General features: G+C 39.6%; 1 long non-coding RNA gene across 1 annotated transcript in view; it reads left to right on the top strand.

Moving 5' to 3' along the window:
• LOC142073395 (uncharacterized) overlaps positions 1-12,552 on the top strand; it is a 138,276-nt gene extending 125,724 nt beyond the window's left edge. Inside the window, exon 4 of the long non-coding RNA XR_012670244.1 lies at positions 5,519-12,552. This is a non-coding gene — a long non-coding RNA (uncharacterized LOC142073395). The remainder of the gene's footprint in view (positions 1-5,518) is intronic.
• Positions 12,553-17,214: the final 4,662 nt, after the last annotated feature.

Raw genomic sequence — 17,214 nt, 5'->3', positions numbered from 1 at the left:
AGCACTAGAAACTGGAATGGAATTGTGCCAATACTTTGGAGTCTGTGTGACACCAGAGCTAATTGATGAACACTGAAGGTGTCTTTGGTAGGCGATACTGGAGGTATTTTGGTAGCTGAATATCATGAATGTTTCCTTCTGTTTATGATGATTGATGGAAAAATAAGACAAACATCTGTCAGAATATTTCATGGAAATGTCATATTGTAATTAAAATTCATTTCACTGTTCTGATAAAGTAATCAACCGAGATAGAACAGCTGAGTAGGATTTAAAGCTATTTTACAATCACTCTGCAGAGTAACTAAGTATATAAATAATGACATGGTGTTTTCTTTTTTGGTAAGTACTACAACCTAGGTAGGCTTTTATGCCACTTAAATATATGGATCACACTATTATTATTCATTGCTATTTTCTACTGGTGTGCATTGTGCTTTACAGACAAATATAAGATGACAAGTTCTTAGTAAATACAGTTAATATTCATACAATATCACTGAACCCCCAAAATATTCATAAGGTCATGTTTTATCACCATACCTTAACTTAAAGATAATTTTTTTTCCAGTGGTGTTTGTAATATATTTGGGCTTTGGGTGCAATCTGGTATCTGTTTAGAGGGAAGAAGACATTTTACACTAGAGAAATTTCATGCCAATAGGACCTTCTGTTGGATGAAGAGTGCTGTATCTGTATCAAGTAATAGTAGTAGGATGAGCATTGTTGCTGAGGAATTACATTTATAACAGAGTTTCTTTGCTCCAACTATAAGACTCGCTGAATTGGACCATGAAAGCTTAATTTTTCACTCTGATTTTCTTTTTTCACAGTTTCCAAATTGCCTATTTATAATTACTTTCAATTAACTCAGACTTAGCCAATCAACAGATCATAAACTGAACTTAAACAGTTATGAGCTGTACTTTGTGATGAGAATTTATCCTTACATTAATTGTTAGTTCATTATAAAATTTGGACTCAGGGAATTATAGGAACTAAATATAAGTTCTACATTCACAGCACCACAGAGTGATTTCAAATATGCAGATTTCTCCATTTCAACTATCAATTTCAGTGTGGGACCCTGCATGATAGCTGTTTTCAATGGTTTTCATTAGGATTCCTAATAATTTTCACAGACATACAACAGAGAAGCTGAAGATGATGTTTAGAGAACAAGCTTTGTTAAGGGATAGTTAAGGTGGCAAGTATAGATCTGTGGTTTAGGAGCAATGACTTCAAAGGAAGCAGAGTTAGGCCAATGCTGAATGCTTTAGAAAACCTAACTCTAGGTATATGTGTCATAACCTTTCAAGAAAGTTTGAGTTAAAAAACCAAACAAACTACAACATCAAGGAATTAATAGTTAGCGTTGTATTGACTCTCACTGAAATGAATACAGACTTAAATCTTCTGCAGATTTACAAGTATTACTGTCATAATGAAGTGGACAGTATTGCTTCACGCATTTTCATTTTAAATGTATCTTATGAGAGTGTACAATAATGCAAACATATCTAGGTGAAAGTTTAAGTGAGATAAGGATGAATTCTGCCATTGATGACATGATTCACAGTTGTACTATAGAAATCTCCTTAATGAAGATTTATAAATAAATCACACACTTCACTCACATAAATTAGCATATATAAAGGTTCATGCTTCAGGGTTTCAGCAAGCCACCTGCAGGGGGCAGGAAGGGATTTATGCCAGGTATTTTTAAAAATCTTTTTCCTCTGAAGCATCAGGGATGGCCCAGGCTGGAGATGGGACATTGGATGTGGTGGGCCAGGGCTGTGAGGTGGCACCGAGCATTCTCTCTCTAGGTGCTTGGCTGTCTGGTTCTTGTTAAAACATACTCAGGATGTAACTGATCACAATATATGGGGCCAGGAAGAATTTTTTTCTCCAGATCTGATTGGCAGTGACCTGGGGGATTTTTCACCTTCCTTTGCAGCATGTTGGTGTGGGTCACTTGCCAATTACTGGAGATACCTTCCTACAAATCTGCAGATATCTGATCACTGGGGACATAAAGGGGAATGCTGGCATCCTGAAGAGAAGAGGAATAGACATCAACAGAGAAAATACCATTACAAGGGAAAACTGTTTTAAGATATTGTGTCAATGGTACCTTAATTCAGCAAAGCTTTTAATATTTGTAACCTACCAGTGACTGATGCTGGAGGGCATGTGGGAATACAGGGACCTTTATGCATACCAGGTGGGATTGTTCAGAGGCACAAGATTACTGGGGCAGGATAACTGACCAAATCAGATCAATTACTAGATGTAATCTTCTTAAGGAACCAATAGGTCCTTTTAGGTTTCCCAATTAACGATGTGGCCTTTGGAGAACCTAAATCATTAAGAACACATTTACTAGAGGCAGCCAGTCTCTCATTAGCTGGGAAATGGAAGAAGAAAACATTCCTACCTGGTACAATAAAACTTAAGATATAATGGTAATGGAGAAATACACACATTAACTGAAAACCTAATAAGGGAGACAAAAAATTCCTGACAAATACCTAGATAAGCTTATGCTCAAATAAATTTGTTAGTCTCTAAGGTGCCACAAGTACTCCTTTTCTTTTTGCGAATACAGACTAACACAGCTGCTACTCTGAAACCTAGATAACTGACTTTCTTTTACTGATAATGTATAAATCAGCTGCTGTAAAACCGATTAACTTTTTTTTTAGTATATAGCAATATCTGCTGAACAGCAAGTATACATAGTTTAAGTCAATGTATGTTCTTAAGTTCTTTTGAAAAGTAAAAAGTTATTAGAAATAAAACCTCATTATCTGATCTACTGCAGTGACTGTGGTACACTGGGATCTCTTATTCTAAGTACAGGAAGATACCATGGTTAGTGCAGGAACCTGGAGTGGCAAATGCTGAGTTTCTAATAGCACCTATTGAATATATCTATGCCCCTGAAAGACATGGATTTTCATACAATAGCAAGTTACAAGGCACTACAATCTTCATTGGAAATAGTGTTATTGATACAATAGAGCATGACAGATGTGCATTAGCTCTATAAAGTAAAGTTGATACATTTTTAGGCCCCCAGTCCTGCAAACACTTCTGTCTGTGTTTAATCCCAGTGGTGTCAAATATTTTACTTCAATGCAACTGCTCACATGCATAAAAAGTTAAGCACATTTATAAGGATTTGCAGAATCATGGCCTCAGTTTGCCTGCATGCTAATGCACATTTACAAAAGATTTCTCTGCACGACTACCCAGAGAAACGGGGATAAAAAATTCACTAGGTATCATGACAACAGTACACAGTATTTTTATCCATTCTATGGACTCAGTCGTTCATTCAGTGCATGCTTGTATATCTGATGAAATGATTAAATCATATATCCACGGGTTATAAAAGAACAGTACAGGCATATTTTTATTTATATTATCCAACGTTAAAGGTATTTGTTGAAGCAATTTGTCCCATAAATGATCTATGGTTGGCACAAATGTAATATCAATACCTCAAAATGTGGAGAAAATTGTCATTTAGCATTTTCTATGGTATATCAAATTATGCTCCATTTGGGGGCCATAACAATAATTTGAGCTCTTATTATCTGTTCTGAGGATAATAGGGATTGAGAGATGAAAGAACAGGAAGGTATTACATTCTCAGAAGAAAAGAAGAATATTGTACAATACAAATAGTTGGGTTGTTTGGCTGTAAGACATTTAATATTACAGCATAGTGAACATTTCTATCTATTGTCTGAGCTCCTGACTGTTATTTAGAAGTACCAGTGACAGCAGTGAAAATAAATCATAAGGCATGAGACAAACATAAATAAATATCATCAACATAACTGAAAGATGAGCTGGACGGAAATGCAGGAGAATGGGTTAATTAAAGCACACCTAAAATATATAATGGAGTGGGCAGATGTCTCAAAATGTTTATCCACTGTAAAAATCATAATTTGATGTAACACTCAAATTGCAGACAAATTAGTTAGGAAAGAAAATAATATTTTCTAATTTTGTTTGTTTGTTTCTCAGACAGATGATGAGTGAAATCCTGGCCCCATTTAAATCAATGGCAAAATTCCCATTGACTTCGCTGGGGCCAGTATTCAGCCCAGGTTTTCGAGGCAGTGAGGGGAACTCTAGGAATTAATTGACACATGTTATTGTTTACTATGCAGTGCAGTAAGCAAGAGAGACTGAAAAACTAGGAGAGGCTTGGAGAAGAAGCAGCAGCCAGACCTAAAGCCATAACAACTTTTATGAAGATAAGCTACACCATTTGAGGAGGTTGAAGCTCTATTAACAACATGCCAAACCTAATCTTTTTACTCTAGAAACTTGAACTAATGTTTATGTTGCACAACCCCCAGCATTATCTAGCCATATGGCAACAAACAACTGAAAAAACTTCTACATTTTCAATGAGTTACATAGGATTTAGCCATGTGGTTCCCATTGATTAGAATGGGAATTGGCTGGCTAATTCCTCATGCAATAGTTATATCATCCAAAGTTATATCAGCATAAGGATGAGCTGCCGCTAACACAACCTCTTCATCAGTCAGACTTATTATTTAAGTATTCGACAATGCAAAAGTGCCTTTCCCTTCTTTATCTAAAATAAACATTTCTAGCTTTGAATGTTTAGTCATAATGCTTTAACACTTCAGTTGGGTTGCAGCTGCAGAAACAAAGTGTGCTGCAGTCAGACATCTCACATGTTGGAGGCATTTCTTTTGTGTTTGAAACAACAGTTCCCTTGAAAGTCTAAGTGTTATAAGAAGATATTGCAAAAGAACAACTTACTCTGTAGCACATTCATGCTTGTTAACACCTACAGTATTCGTTTATTGCGGCTCTGAGCTAACAGAAATGAATGGGAATGAGTGTCTTGTTTTTCCATACAAAGAAATTATGATGTTCAGGTTAATTGTAGCTAATTCAAATAGCCCCATTTATAGGCTAGACTGAATTAGTTCCAATGCAATTAAAAATGAAATATTTACTCTCTGAATAAGATTAGCATAACTAGCACGCAAAAGACACAATACTAAGAGTGAGGAAGGGAACATGCTTTGGCCCAAAATTCTAAAAATCAGTGTACGAAAGTATGTCTGATCCTTGCATATAAGGTTGAGATTTGCATCTGCTCAGACCTTTACATCCATGCAGACCCAACTTGTATACGCATCAGGTGTGTTTTGAGCACACAGATCAGGCCCATACTTTTGTGCTATGCTTTTTTAATGCAGGCTATCATTCATAAACACCAGAATGCGATCTCACATTCAAAATAGAGGGTGTATGTAAAAGCTTTTTTTTTTTTTTAAAGTGTTGGTTTAAAAATGTCTAACTGATGTGAAAGCTGGAATTCCACCAAACGTAGACAGATGTCTAAATCCCTTTGAAAGCAAATGTTTTAGAAAAATACTAAGTCTGAAATTGAATGAATTTATAACAAATGCTGAGACTTGTCAAAGAGTTCAACAACTTATTATCTCCAAAGTTATCTAGAAAAGAAGATACGGGACATGTTAAGAATGAAGCCACGTCTGCCATGGCACATGTACCATTAAGCAGCTGGAGAAAAGAATCCCTCCATTGAACATGTCCTTCAAGAGGGAAAAATATGGAGAACCTAACAACATAGAGCAGCCCTCAGCAAAATTTCATAGTATGGGAAGTATTCAGTTTCAGAGTGATTAGCTAAAACACAGAAATTGGTGAATAACTGTCTTTATATATTTTGACTATTAAAATGAAGTGTTATTTTCTAGTATATCTTAGAAAAATTGTTAATTCTTCCTAAAGCTTTGGTAATGCAGCCACACAAACTCATTTCTTTATCTGCACATAAGACAATGCAGACCAGCTGATTTCATATTGTCCTGTGTTGTTACATTTGTTTTCTCTAAAAAAACATTGTAGGAAAATCAGAAGTGCTCACACCCTATTACTACAGATAACCAGAGGTACTGGTTCAGTCTTGCTGTGTATTCAAACTTTTATTCCACCACCATTAAGCAAGCAGAGGCCAGCTGAGATCTACCTAGGCTTTGTGGAGTGATGGAGCTGGAGCAAATTGTCCCAAGTTCCATTTGGTGACCTTCCTTTGGACTGTACAAAGGGAAAAAAAGGAAGGTTTTTTTCATGTTAGAAATGGCACTCCTATATTTATGGTATATGGAACTATGCAATTTTTCCTGTTTGCTTTCTGTGTACTGAACCTTTGAATTTCTAGACATCTGCTGTCAACACACAGAAGGAAGCTGCCATTTTCTAAAGCAGAGCAGTGCAGACACAGATCGCATGTTCTCTTTTGGAGATGTTACCTTTTGTGGTCTCCTATTTTGCCCTTCTCCTAAAGGGACAACAAATTTTTAAAAAAACCTCACACTTACGTTAGAAAATGTTTTACCATTTTCTTCAAGTAGCGCCTAAGATTGGTTTAAATGAAAAGGTTTAGAAAAAAATGTTGTTCTCTATTTTTCAGTTTATATTATGCATTTGACAGCACTTGGAGCATTTTCAATTTCACTGTTTCCTTTTCAATTTAGTTAGCTGGATTCCCTTGTTGTTTGTATAGGTCTTTCATACAAGAAACAAGGGAAAGAAAAATGTTTTAAAATTGGAAAGTGTGATTGCAAAAAAAAAAAATCACAAAAAATTGGCAGGGAGACTAAGGGGTAGATATCATTACCTTTTAACTTGAGTTTTGAAAACTAACTAGATTTCAAAATGACAATGTTTCTTTAAAATAAAGGTCATTTTTAAAAAGTATGTACAGGAAAACAGCAGCATCCGTAAGTCATGGGTGGGTTGAAAATCCATTCCAACATATCCATGTGAATTTTGCTCTTCCTTTCATAGGACTCATAATATTGATGATCAATGTTGCTTAAACAAAGCAGCTGGGAATCTGTACGGACCTTTACAGCTACGTAGGGTGATCAGATAGCAAGTGTGAAAAATTGGGCCAGGAGGTAGGGGGTGATAGGTGCCTATATAAGACAAAGCCCCGAATACTGGGACTGTCCCTATAAAACTGGGACATCTGGTCACCCTACAGCTACCAAACCTGTGTGAAATGCTCAGTCTTCCTGGTCTATCATTAACAACTTGTATATTTCAATATGCCACTGGGTGTGATGAGTTTGAAACTTTGAAGATGATGCTTGGGTTAGGTCATAAATTAGCTCTACATTGTATTGCACAGAAAGGTTTTTTCAGCCAACACAACAAGCCTTGTGTTCTTTTCAGGAAGGGTCGCCTGTTCATAAATTCCTTGCTGATCTCTGATTTTCTTATCAAAACAAACAAACCACTACCACTGCAAAGGAACATCCAGCACTGACTAGTGCCACTGGATGACATGGCTGATGCAATAACTGGAAATCAATGGGAGATGTGAGCCAAAAGCAGTTTTAAATCCAGAATAACCAGTCCTAGCTTGGAAATTGGTTGAGGGGGTTCCTGCAGAAGTTACTGCCAAAAGAGGATCATTATCATACACTGTGCACAAAATGGTACCACCTGGTAGACAGACTGATGAGCTTCTATCAGCAGCTAGGGCAGATATAGGTGAATTAGAAATGGCTGGCTGGCTGGCTTCCTTTCTTCATTGGAAAAAACTTCTTAAAGTTCAAATAAGGCAGAACTAGAGCCTGTGGAGGAGGCATCTTTGGATGTTGGAGCCCTTTCAGTTCCCGAGCCACCTTCATTCATCGTCATCTAGCACCATGTGAGATAAGTTCTCACAGGCTTTTGAATGTAAAATTATTAACATCAACACCTATGTTCAGGGGTAAAATAACTCCCATGCTAGAGGAGGATTTGAAATAGTTTATTCTTGTTTTAATATTTAATCATAGTCACATTAATGCAACATTGTAAATTTGCTATGTAAGGTCTGGCCACAGAATAAATAGCTCACTTTTACAGTCTACCTTACATTTAAAAATGCCTAGCTCTTATATAGAACTTTTCATCAGTAGATCTCAAAGTGCTTCACACTCTGTACTGTATTTATCCTCACAAGATTCTTGTGAGGTAGGGAATGATTTTTACCTCCACTTTACAGATGGGGCACTGTGAGGCTAAGTAACTTGCAACAAGGTCAGGACGTCTGTGGTAAAGCAGGGAATTGACCCCAGGTCTCCAAGTCCTAGGCTCGTGCCCCAATCACTGTACTGCTGACGTGCAGCTCATCTGTTTGCCTATTGACTTGAGAGTCCCTGTTCTTGACTTGGACTGGTACTGCTTATCTTAATAATACAAATGTACTGGTAAATGTCACAGGTTCCTATGGATTTGGTTGGAAAAAGGACCTTTGCTTCACTAAAGACATTGTCACAATCCAGGCGTCCGACTCTGAAGTTAGATAAAGAGAAGTTTAAGCTGAGTTACAGTATCTAATTAAAACAGCTTCTTGCTTCTAAATTAATGAAATACTGTCTATGTGTTTTTAATGATGGTGTTAATAAAGTCAGCTTGGGCTCAGTAGACAAGCTGGTAGTTTATCATGTGTCTGAAAGCCATCCTACATACATATTAAAGAGATGAGCCAAAAGGTCTGGGGCACAAGAATAACACAGCTGCCCATAAACTGTTTTTAATTTAGTCTTTGATAAGTGTACAATATTTCTCAATATTTGTATTGTCTTCTGATGAGTCCATTGCCTAACATATACACAACAAATACGCAGAAAAATCAAATACCTATCAGGCCTGGGGGAAGGAGGAGGTAGGGGTTAGGAAGATGTGTAAAAAAATCTAGCACAGTAGCAGTTTTTCCTACAGTTTTCTTAATGTGCTGATGTTTGTAAATATCTTTGGCCAAATTCATCTCTGCTGTAAATATGGCCCTTCTTCTATTTCAAGATCTTGATCTCCAATAAGCAGATACACACGCACACACACACACATTGGACCAGACTCTCTTTGGCGTCTCCTGAGAGAAGAAACACAGCAGATATAGCACAGCAAGAAGGGGTGGCAAAAGTGGCCTATCCCAGGCTGCTTATGGATCGCAGTCCAGACTCTGCACAGCACCAAGTGCTACCACTACTCCCTTGCCCTCCTTGACATCTCTCTTCCCACTGCCAGCCCCAGCTTTTCCCCTCTGTGTGGTTCGTGAGAAGCAGGAGTGTAGGGCTTTCATTGGCTCCACACTGCTCCTGAGATGAGAGAATTCTTCCCTGGACCTTGGCGATTCATTTACGACCCCTACACACCACTGCAGCAGGGGTGAGTCTCAGCCCAAAGATATTCAAAACAAATTATGGGCCAATCTAATACTGGCAACAGTGAATAAACCTCCCATTGACTTCAGTACCAGCTTTACACCACAGCTGAGTCTGGCCCCTATAACGGAAAAGGACAACATTACTTCAGACAGAGCTATGTGGAACACTCAAGTTGACCTTGGACTATCAATTTTGGCTGCAACATGCCTGAAGTTGAAATGAGAGCTTATCTCTGAGCACTAAACATAGTGCACAAATGACTTTTTCTTAATTATTTATAGACCATTGTCCTTTCTAGTGTCAGTCTGAATATCCCAAATATGCACTGTCAACGTTACTATAACCATTACCTTATCTCACAATGACGGAAGAGTCCGGGCGGTAGAATAGCCTATTGTGAGGAGACTGAGCAGATACACAAATACGTCTTCTCCCCTCATTGGGTTGATCGGAAAAATAATGGGTTTGTTAATAGCAGATAAAAATGACCCCTGCACATTATGAAACCCAACACAGAGTAATAAGCCCTGGACAAAATATGTGGTGAACCCTAGTATGTGACTGGACATTGTGTAGGCATTTACACCTGTGCAACTGGATTTAAAATGCTGAACCAGTCAGAACGGTACCTCCTGTCATGGGGTACTCACCACAGGTGGCGCCTGCTCCTAGCTGTTCTGGGGATTAGCTGTCTTCCAGGTCTGACGCCTCCCCTTGCCGTCTCTCAGCCCATTGTCGTCCCTCTCATTCTGTGGCTCCTCTCTTGCTCCAGGAGCTGCAGCTTCCTCCTCAGAACTCCTCCTCCGGCCAGTCACTATGTGGTTTCCCCTTCTGAGGTACAGTCTCTCACTGGACCCATTGTCCAGGCAACGCCACTCAGTCAGTGACTGGGAGGGGAATCTGGGCCTGCCCACTACTCTGGGTTCCAGTCCGGTGACCCTACAACACACAGCCAAGGTGTCATAGGTGCTGGAACTAAGGGCACTGGGGGTGTGGCGGCACACCCTGGTTTGAAGGGGTTTCCATCATATACAGGGTTTACAGTTTAGTTCAAGACTCTCAGCACCCCCACTATACAGATTGTTGCAGTCCCCCTGCAAGGTCTGCTCAGTCCCTACCTTTGCTGCTCCCTCCTTGGGCTGCTTCCTACCCACCTCCCACAGGCTCTCATCTTCACCCTTCTCTCTTCTGTGTACACTGTTTCCTCAGGGCCAGGCTCCCAGGCTTCCCTCTTTAACGCACAGAGGGTGGCTTCCTCACTGCAGTTATTTCTATTGCCAGTTTCCTGGCTTTATACTAGCTTAGCCCACACCTGCTTAGCACCTGCTTAGCTGAGCTCCATCTTCTCATCAGGGGTTGCTTCTCCAGCATGCACACCTCATGTGTGACCTATCTTACTAACTGGCCCTTTCTCAGCTTCCTTAACCCTTTTGAGGCTGGGGTGGGGTGAATGCCCCATCATACCTCCACTTTGTACTAGTGTATGAATGAGGTCCATGGCATAGGTGTGTGATGGTATCCACAATGGCCGATGCACCACAGACTGAACTGGGGATGTACAGGGAGATGTCAGCAAACTAGTCAAGTGCCTGAAACCACTATGGCTTATTGCTAAAAGCACCCAAGTCAGCAGGCTTAGCTTGACCAAGGCAGGAGGATTAGAAGTTGGAGTGCTGGATGCTACTAACATAGAGGTATTGGCAAATAAACAAAGTTATGTTCATAAAGTAAATCATAATCCTCATGAGAATAAATGTTTCAGTCATATTGTAGCAATTAGGGGATGTGATTTTGAATTTAATGTACCCAAATTTAAATATAGTCAGTTAAAAGTGTCTTATACTTTGTATTCTATTGTAACACCTGTGCCCCTTGGAATGGATTTAACTGCTTTACAAACATTGCTTGTACACACTGATTTACAGAACCAGCTATATACTGTAAAACAGAAAGGGTGTAGAGTCATGGTACTGTGCATCATAATGCCAATGAAATTAAATGGGTATTTGCAAGAATTGGCCAAGACCTGTCACACCACTGGTGGGAAGTGTTATTGAGATGGTCCCCTACTGGCACAGGGATCCTGAATTTGGCCCAACACCCCATCATAGTAATCTTGGGGTGCCAAATAGTAGTGGTTTTTGTTACCAGCCTGATGACATGCTGGACCTGGTGCAAAATACAGCAATTGCAAGTTCCCCGACAGATGAGTCAGTGGTTACTGACACTCATACGCCTGGGAAAGGAACATATCGAACTTGTCACCCCTCCCTCAAATAGGAAAGGAGGGTAAAATGATTGCTTGTAAATTGCTACGCTGGTGTGCTGAGTATGGGATGCCAACAAGAAGATAATTTGCTCAGTCTCAGCTGAGAGCCTTGAGCTTTTGTTGGATCTCAATGCAGGTGCATCCAGAAAAGGTGAAAGGTGACCTTTAAGGAGGGGATCTGTATGGGGAGATGTCAGCAAACCAGTAAAGTGCCTGAAACCACTATGGCTTATTGCTAAAAGCAGCCAAGTCAGAGGCTTAGCTTGACCAAAGCAGGAGGAGAGGGACTTTTGGGTGCCACAGAAAGGGCAGCTTGACCCCACGTCCTTCCTGATAAGAATTGTGTTGAAGTTGCTGATACATGCATTTTAGAATAGCAGGATGTGCCCCAGGAATGTCTTGGGGCCTCCAGGCTGCAAACTCTGGAAAAACCACACCTGGTTAATCAATAATCAGAAGAAAACCTCTTGCTTGACCATTGAAAGTGCTTGCTTAACAAGTTTTCTTTAAGGGACGTGTTACTTATGTTATAAAATAAGGGGGAAAAGTTTGAGGCAGTGAGACGCTTCAGGACTGGACTCTCCCTCTGGATACATCTTATGTTCCCCACGGGCAGCCGCTGTGCCGCTCGAGAGCCACACTCAGCTTCGGTAATTATAGAGGTTTGGGGGTTGTCATAAATATAAAGGGAAGGGTAAACCCCTTTAAAATCCCTCCTGGCCAGAGGAAAAATCCTCTCACCTGTAAAGGGTTAAGAAACTAAAGGTAACCTCGCTGGCACCTGACCAAAATAACCAATGAGGAGACAAGATACTTTCAAAAGCTGGGAGGAGGGAGAAAAAACAAACGGTCTGTGTCTGTCTGTGTGATGCTTTTGCGGGGGACAGAACAGGAACAGAGTCTTAGAATTTAGTAAGTAATCTAGCTAGGTATGTGTTAGATTATGATTTCTTTAAATGGCTGAGAAAATAGCTGTGCTGAATAGAATGAATATTCCTGTCTGCGTGTCTTTTTTGTAACTTAAGGTTTTGCCTAGAGGGATTCTCTATGTTTTGAATCTAATTACTCTGTAAGGTATTCACCATCCTGATTTTACAGAGGTGATTCCTTTTTACTTCTATTAAAAGTCTTCTTGTAAGAAAACGGAATGCTTTTTCATTGTTCTAAGATCCAAGGGTCTGTGGTCACCTATGCAAATTGGTGAGGATTTTTACCAAACCTTCCCCAGGAAGTGGGGTGCAAGGGTTGGGAGGATTTTGGGGGGAAAGACGTGTCCAAACTACGTTTTTTCAGGAACCCAGATAAAGTTTGGTGGTGGCAATGGAAGTCCAGGGGCAAAAAGGGTAAAATAGTTTGTACCTTGGGGAAGTTTTAACCTAAGCTGGTAAAAGTAAGCTTAGTGGGTTTTCATGCAGGTCCCCACATCTGTACCCAAGAGTTCAGAGTGGGGAAGGAACCTTGACAGGGGTGTTTTACTAATCTTTTGCAGACATGCGTAGGGGCTGGAGACTAAGTAAAGTTTAGCTTTAAGTGAAAGCACTCTTGTGTTGTCCTGTTTGTGCCAGCCATCTATCGGTTGGATGGCCGTGTCTCCCCTGATTTATTTCCTGACACCACCTTGCACAGAGTAAAAGTTACCAAGAGCTTTGGGTTGAAAGAACCCCGGTAACAGAGGCCCCCAGAGCTAAAAACATTAGGTGCTACAGCATGAACTAAATAGCCAAGACTTTGTAGCGGGGAACTGTAACAACGGATATGCTCTGTGGATTCACACAGAGGGGGATCTATAACACACACTCGCCAGCAGCTTACAGGTGTTCAGGTGCCATGTGTTTGACAGTAGGCCCACTCCACCCAAACTGCCCTGTCACACATTTAAAGGGGTTGATGGCCTTCACTTTATCAGTGAATGCTCTTTCAGGGCTCCTAGCGGCCACTGTTGAAAAATTATAATAGGCCTGATCCTCCATTCATGGCTCTGTAGCTCATATTCTCAGTAACATTTTCTCAGAAGAGTGTTGTGAGGATCAGCTGGATAACAACTGCAAAACCCTTTGAAGATGAAAAGATATTGTGCAAGTGCTAAGAATGATCAAGCATTGGGGAATGCCAATGAGTGCCAGATGGAGTTGGTGTCCCCACAGTCGGCCTATGCCTCATTTTAACAATGAAAAGAAATAGGAAAGTAAATCCAAAATATCTTACTTTTACCTATTTTCCTTCAAATAGGACAAAATTCCACCTTCATTATTTTTCTAATAATGTTTTTCACAATATTTTGACACTTCTCAATCAGAACTAACATAGTGTGGATGCGTGTTACTTTCTCTGAACACAAATATCCGGTCCAAGCAGAAAATACTACATTTGTCAGTCAAAGCACCAAACTATGACAAGAATAGAACTGAGTGAAAGATCTGGTATAGTAGCACCTTAGTCTATCCTAAATAAATAGTAATAATAATAATAATAAATAAGTTAATGAGCAGTTTTATTTTCTTTCAGCAAAGGTCGGCAATCCCACGGCAGCAAATTAATCCCAATTAGTAATGATATTTTGTCTTGATACATCATGACACTTGATTTACCATGTTTCCAGGATGCAGGCGGCAAATGTTAATGATTCAGTTTGCTGGGAATTTATACTCCTGCTCATTTCCCATTTGCTGATCAGTTGCAGCTCGTCAAGACTTGGCTGCTTCGACTAATAAACTGATGGCCTCACAGGAATAATGGTGTGTTCTGCAGGCCTCATTTTTTTTCATACCATCTGCAGAAATGCAGGTTCTCTATGAGAAAATATTCCTGGCAGCCAGGAAGGAGTGATTATGATCATATAAATGTCACTTGTAATTTGTATTTCACTTGTTTTATGGCGTTACCACTAAATGAAGGTTTCTGTAGAGAACAAAACTAATTATAGTAAATTCAGCATTTTGGGGGGAAACTCTTGAAGGGAAGCATACCTAGTTTTGCTCATTTCCTTAAAATATTCTGATGGCAATGATGGATTTTTACATAGTGATTTATCTGCCCAGCTGGTCTAGTTTGAATTAGAGCTACACAGAACGTTTCTCTAGAGGTTTGTAAAGGCAGCAAACACCACTTTTCCTGTACACAGCAAACTTAAAAAACATTTAAATCACCAGCTGCTGGGAAACCTTAAATACTTATTGCAACAAGAGTTTTGCAACAACTTACTTTGGAATGGGGATGTCTTCTCCTACCTGATGCTCATTGAGATAATGAGATAGACAAGCCCCAAAGCTGGGTTGATAAATTCTTTGGCTGTCCTTGTCAAAAGAAATGTCATTAAGATATTCATGTACACTGTGGGCCATAATGTGTTCTCATTTTAATCAGTCTTAAAACAGGAGTAACTCAACTGAAGTCCATGGAGATATATTAATGCAAGCTGAGAGAGGAATCAGGTCCTGTGAAACTTCCTTTTTAACCATGTTATCTTAGAATAAGTCTTAAGGGCCTAACCCTCAGCTGGACACTGTTGAACTCAATGGAGCTATGCCAGTTTACACTAGCTGATGATCTAGCCTTAGCTACAGATATTATGTAGCATTATTTCTATAGGTCTAGACGGTTTACTTGAACCTTCTCTAGATTTTCACCAAAAAGAACACCAAAGTAGGAGTATGGTATTCATGGCAGCTCTACTTCATGAATAAAGTGAAGAACTACCTTCAGACCTTCATAGCTAATTTCTCCACATGTTGGCAGAGTTAGATGGAAACTTTGCAGGAAAGTAAAGTAAAAACAAGTGCCTTTTTTACCTCCTGTGAAGGGAGAAAAAACAATCCTCTAGTCTTGTAAGTTCACTTTCTGGAAAAAAAATTCTTTCCTAACTATAGCCAAAAATTACTGGGAATCACCATGTAGAGTATGCACAATTAATACAAAAATAATATTAAGAAGGAGTGTCTATATTTTGAGGTTGATCTTGAAGTTCAGGCTGCACGCTTTCTGCACATTATGCAAAGCAAGTGTCAGTTAAAACATCAGTGACCTGCGTCACCTCAGCCCCAGTTTGATACTCAGTTGACAACTCTCTGGGGTTTAAAAGCCAGAGACAGGGACAGACAACTTTAGACAATGGGTTCCAAGGAAAAGGCACTAGCTAGGGAAAGAAATGTCAGTAATGAAGCACTGTCTGGGTAAGGCCACATCAAGTTTCTACAGAGCAGCGCTGACATTTGTGAAATATAACTAATAACTTGAAGCAATTTAAGCCATGGACCAGCTTAAGCTATCAGGATCCCCCAAATAGATGGCCTGACACATTCAAAACCTACATCCTTCAGAGAACATGCAAACCTTCTGATAAAGGGTATCTGTAATTATAGCTTTTCTTTGAAATTATTACTCTGACTACTTTGCTGAAGATTGATGTACTCTGCAGAACAAGTCCAATTAAGATGCATATGATATGACTTAGGAGAGGGGTTCCCAGCCTTTTCAAGCAACTATAATACTATATCTGGCTAAATCCTTGGTGGTGTGAGCTGCCTTCCAATCAGCTGTACTCACCTCCGTCCGCGCTGGAGGCTGAGCTGCTGCAAACCCGTGTCTCATAATCAGACCAAGCTTTGCTGTGAGTTAGGCTTTCCCTATGCTGGCATTTCAGCCCATGCTAGGGTGACCAGATGTTCCAATTTTATAGGGACAGTCCCGATTTTTGGGTCTTTTTCTTATACAGGCTTCTATTACCCCCCACCCCGTCCCGATTTTTCACACTTGCTGTCTGGTCACCCTAGCCTGTGCCACCTCTGGTCACCTCTAGCACTGTCTCACTTTGCACTAGAGCATTTTATCTGGAATTGTTCTGAACAATGTATTAACATCACCAGCACAAAAGTTAGCAAAAAGCTGTACCACTATAAACAAGCCCTTAAACCTTGCTTAACTGAATCAAGTCTGGCACAAGGGTACCCAATGGGGAAGAGGGCACATGCCCATCATTAAGAGAAGAAAAACCTAGCATATCAATTACAGTACAAAACCATTGCCAGCTGGGAAACAATTATTTTAGATATATTGGTATTGTGCTTGATCCTTCAGTCTTCACCCAAGAAAACATCTAAATGAAGTAAATGAGGAGTTTTCACTATGTGAAGGATGCAGATCTACTGTATATACTATGTCACAGCAGGTAGCGTTACATATCTGTGTAGGGTAGGAAGTATGGGATGGGAAGAGTTAACACATGCCTTTGAAAGTCTCCTATTATATTCTTTCCATGTATCAACACCCATACAACAGCAAGTCACACCTGATCTCAATAATAGGATATGAGTATTTCACATACAGTGCGTAATATATAGCCTTATATATAACTTAGAAAGTGGCTTGCTTATTTTAAGGGATGATAATAAAGGAGGAGGAGGAAATGATGGATGGATAGTACTCTTATTTTTGGGGCAACATCTGAGCATTGTTACTATTAATCCAGGCCTAGAAACTCAAGAAAGCCAACTTCATGTAATTTTAGAGACTGCAGCCTTATGTATGTGAACAGGATGAAATATAAAAATCATGAGGTAAACATCTTACATCTCCTGCTGATCAGCAAAGAAACATTAATTTGAAGGGGTTTGTAATTGACACTTTGATGAAATAATTAGATCTCGATCTTTCATTGTGGGGGGAAAAAACAACAAAAATTCAAGAAAAGAT

This window comes from Caretta caretta, chromosome 10, assembly GCF_965140235.1.
Source record: "Caretta caretta isolate rCarCar2 chromosome 10, rCarCar1.hap1, whole genome shotgun sequence".
Lineage (NCBI taxonomy): Eukaryota > Metazoa > Chordata > Testudines > Cheloniidae > Caretta > Caretta caretta.
Note: the sequence above shows the minus strand (reverse complement) of the source record. Positions and strands in the feature narration are given on the sequence as shown.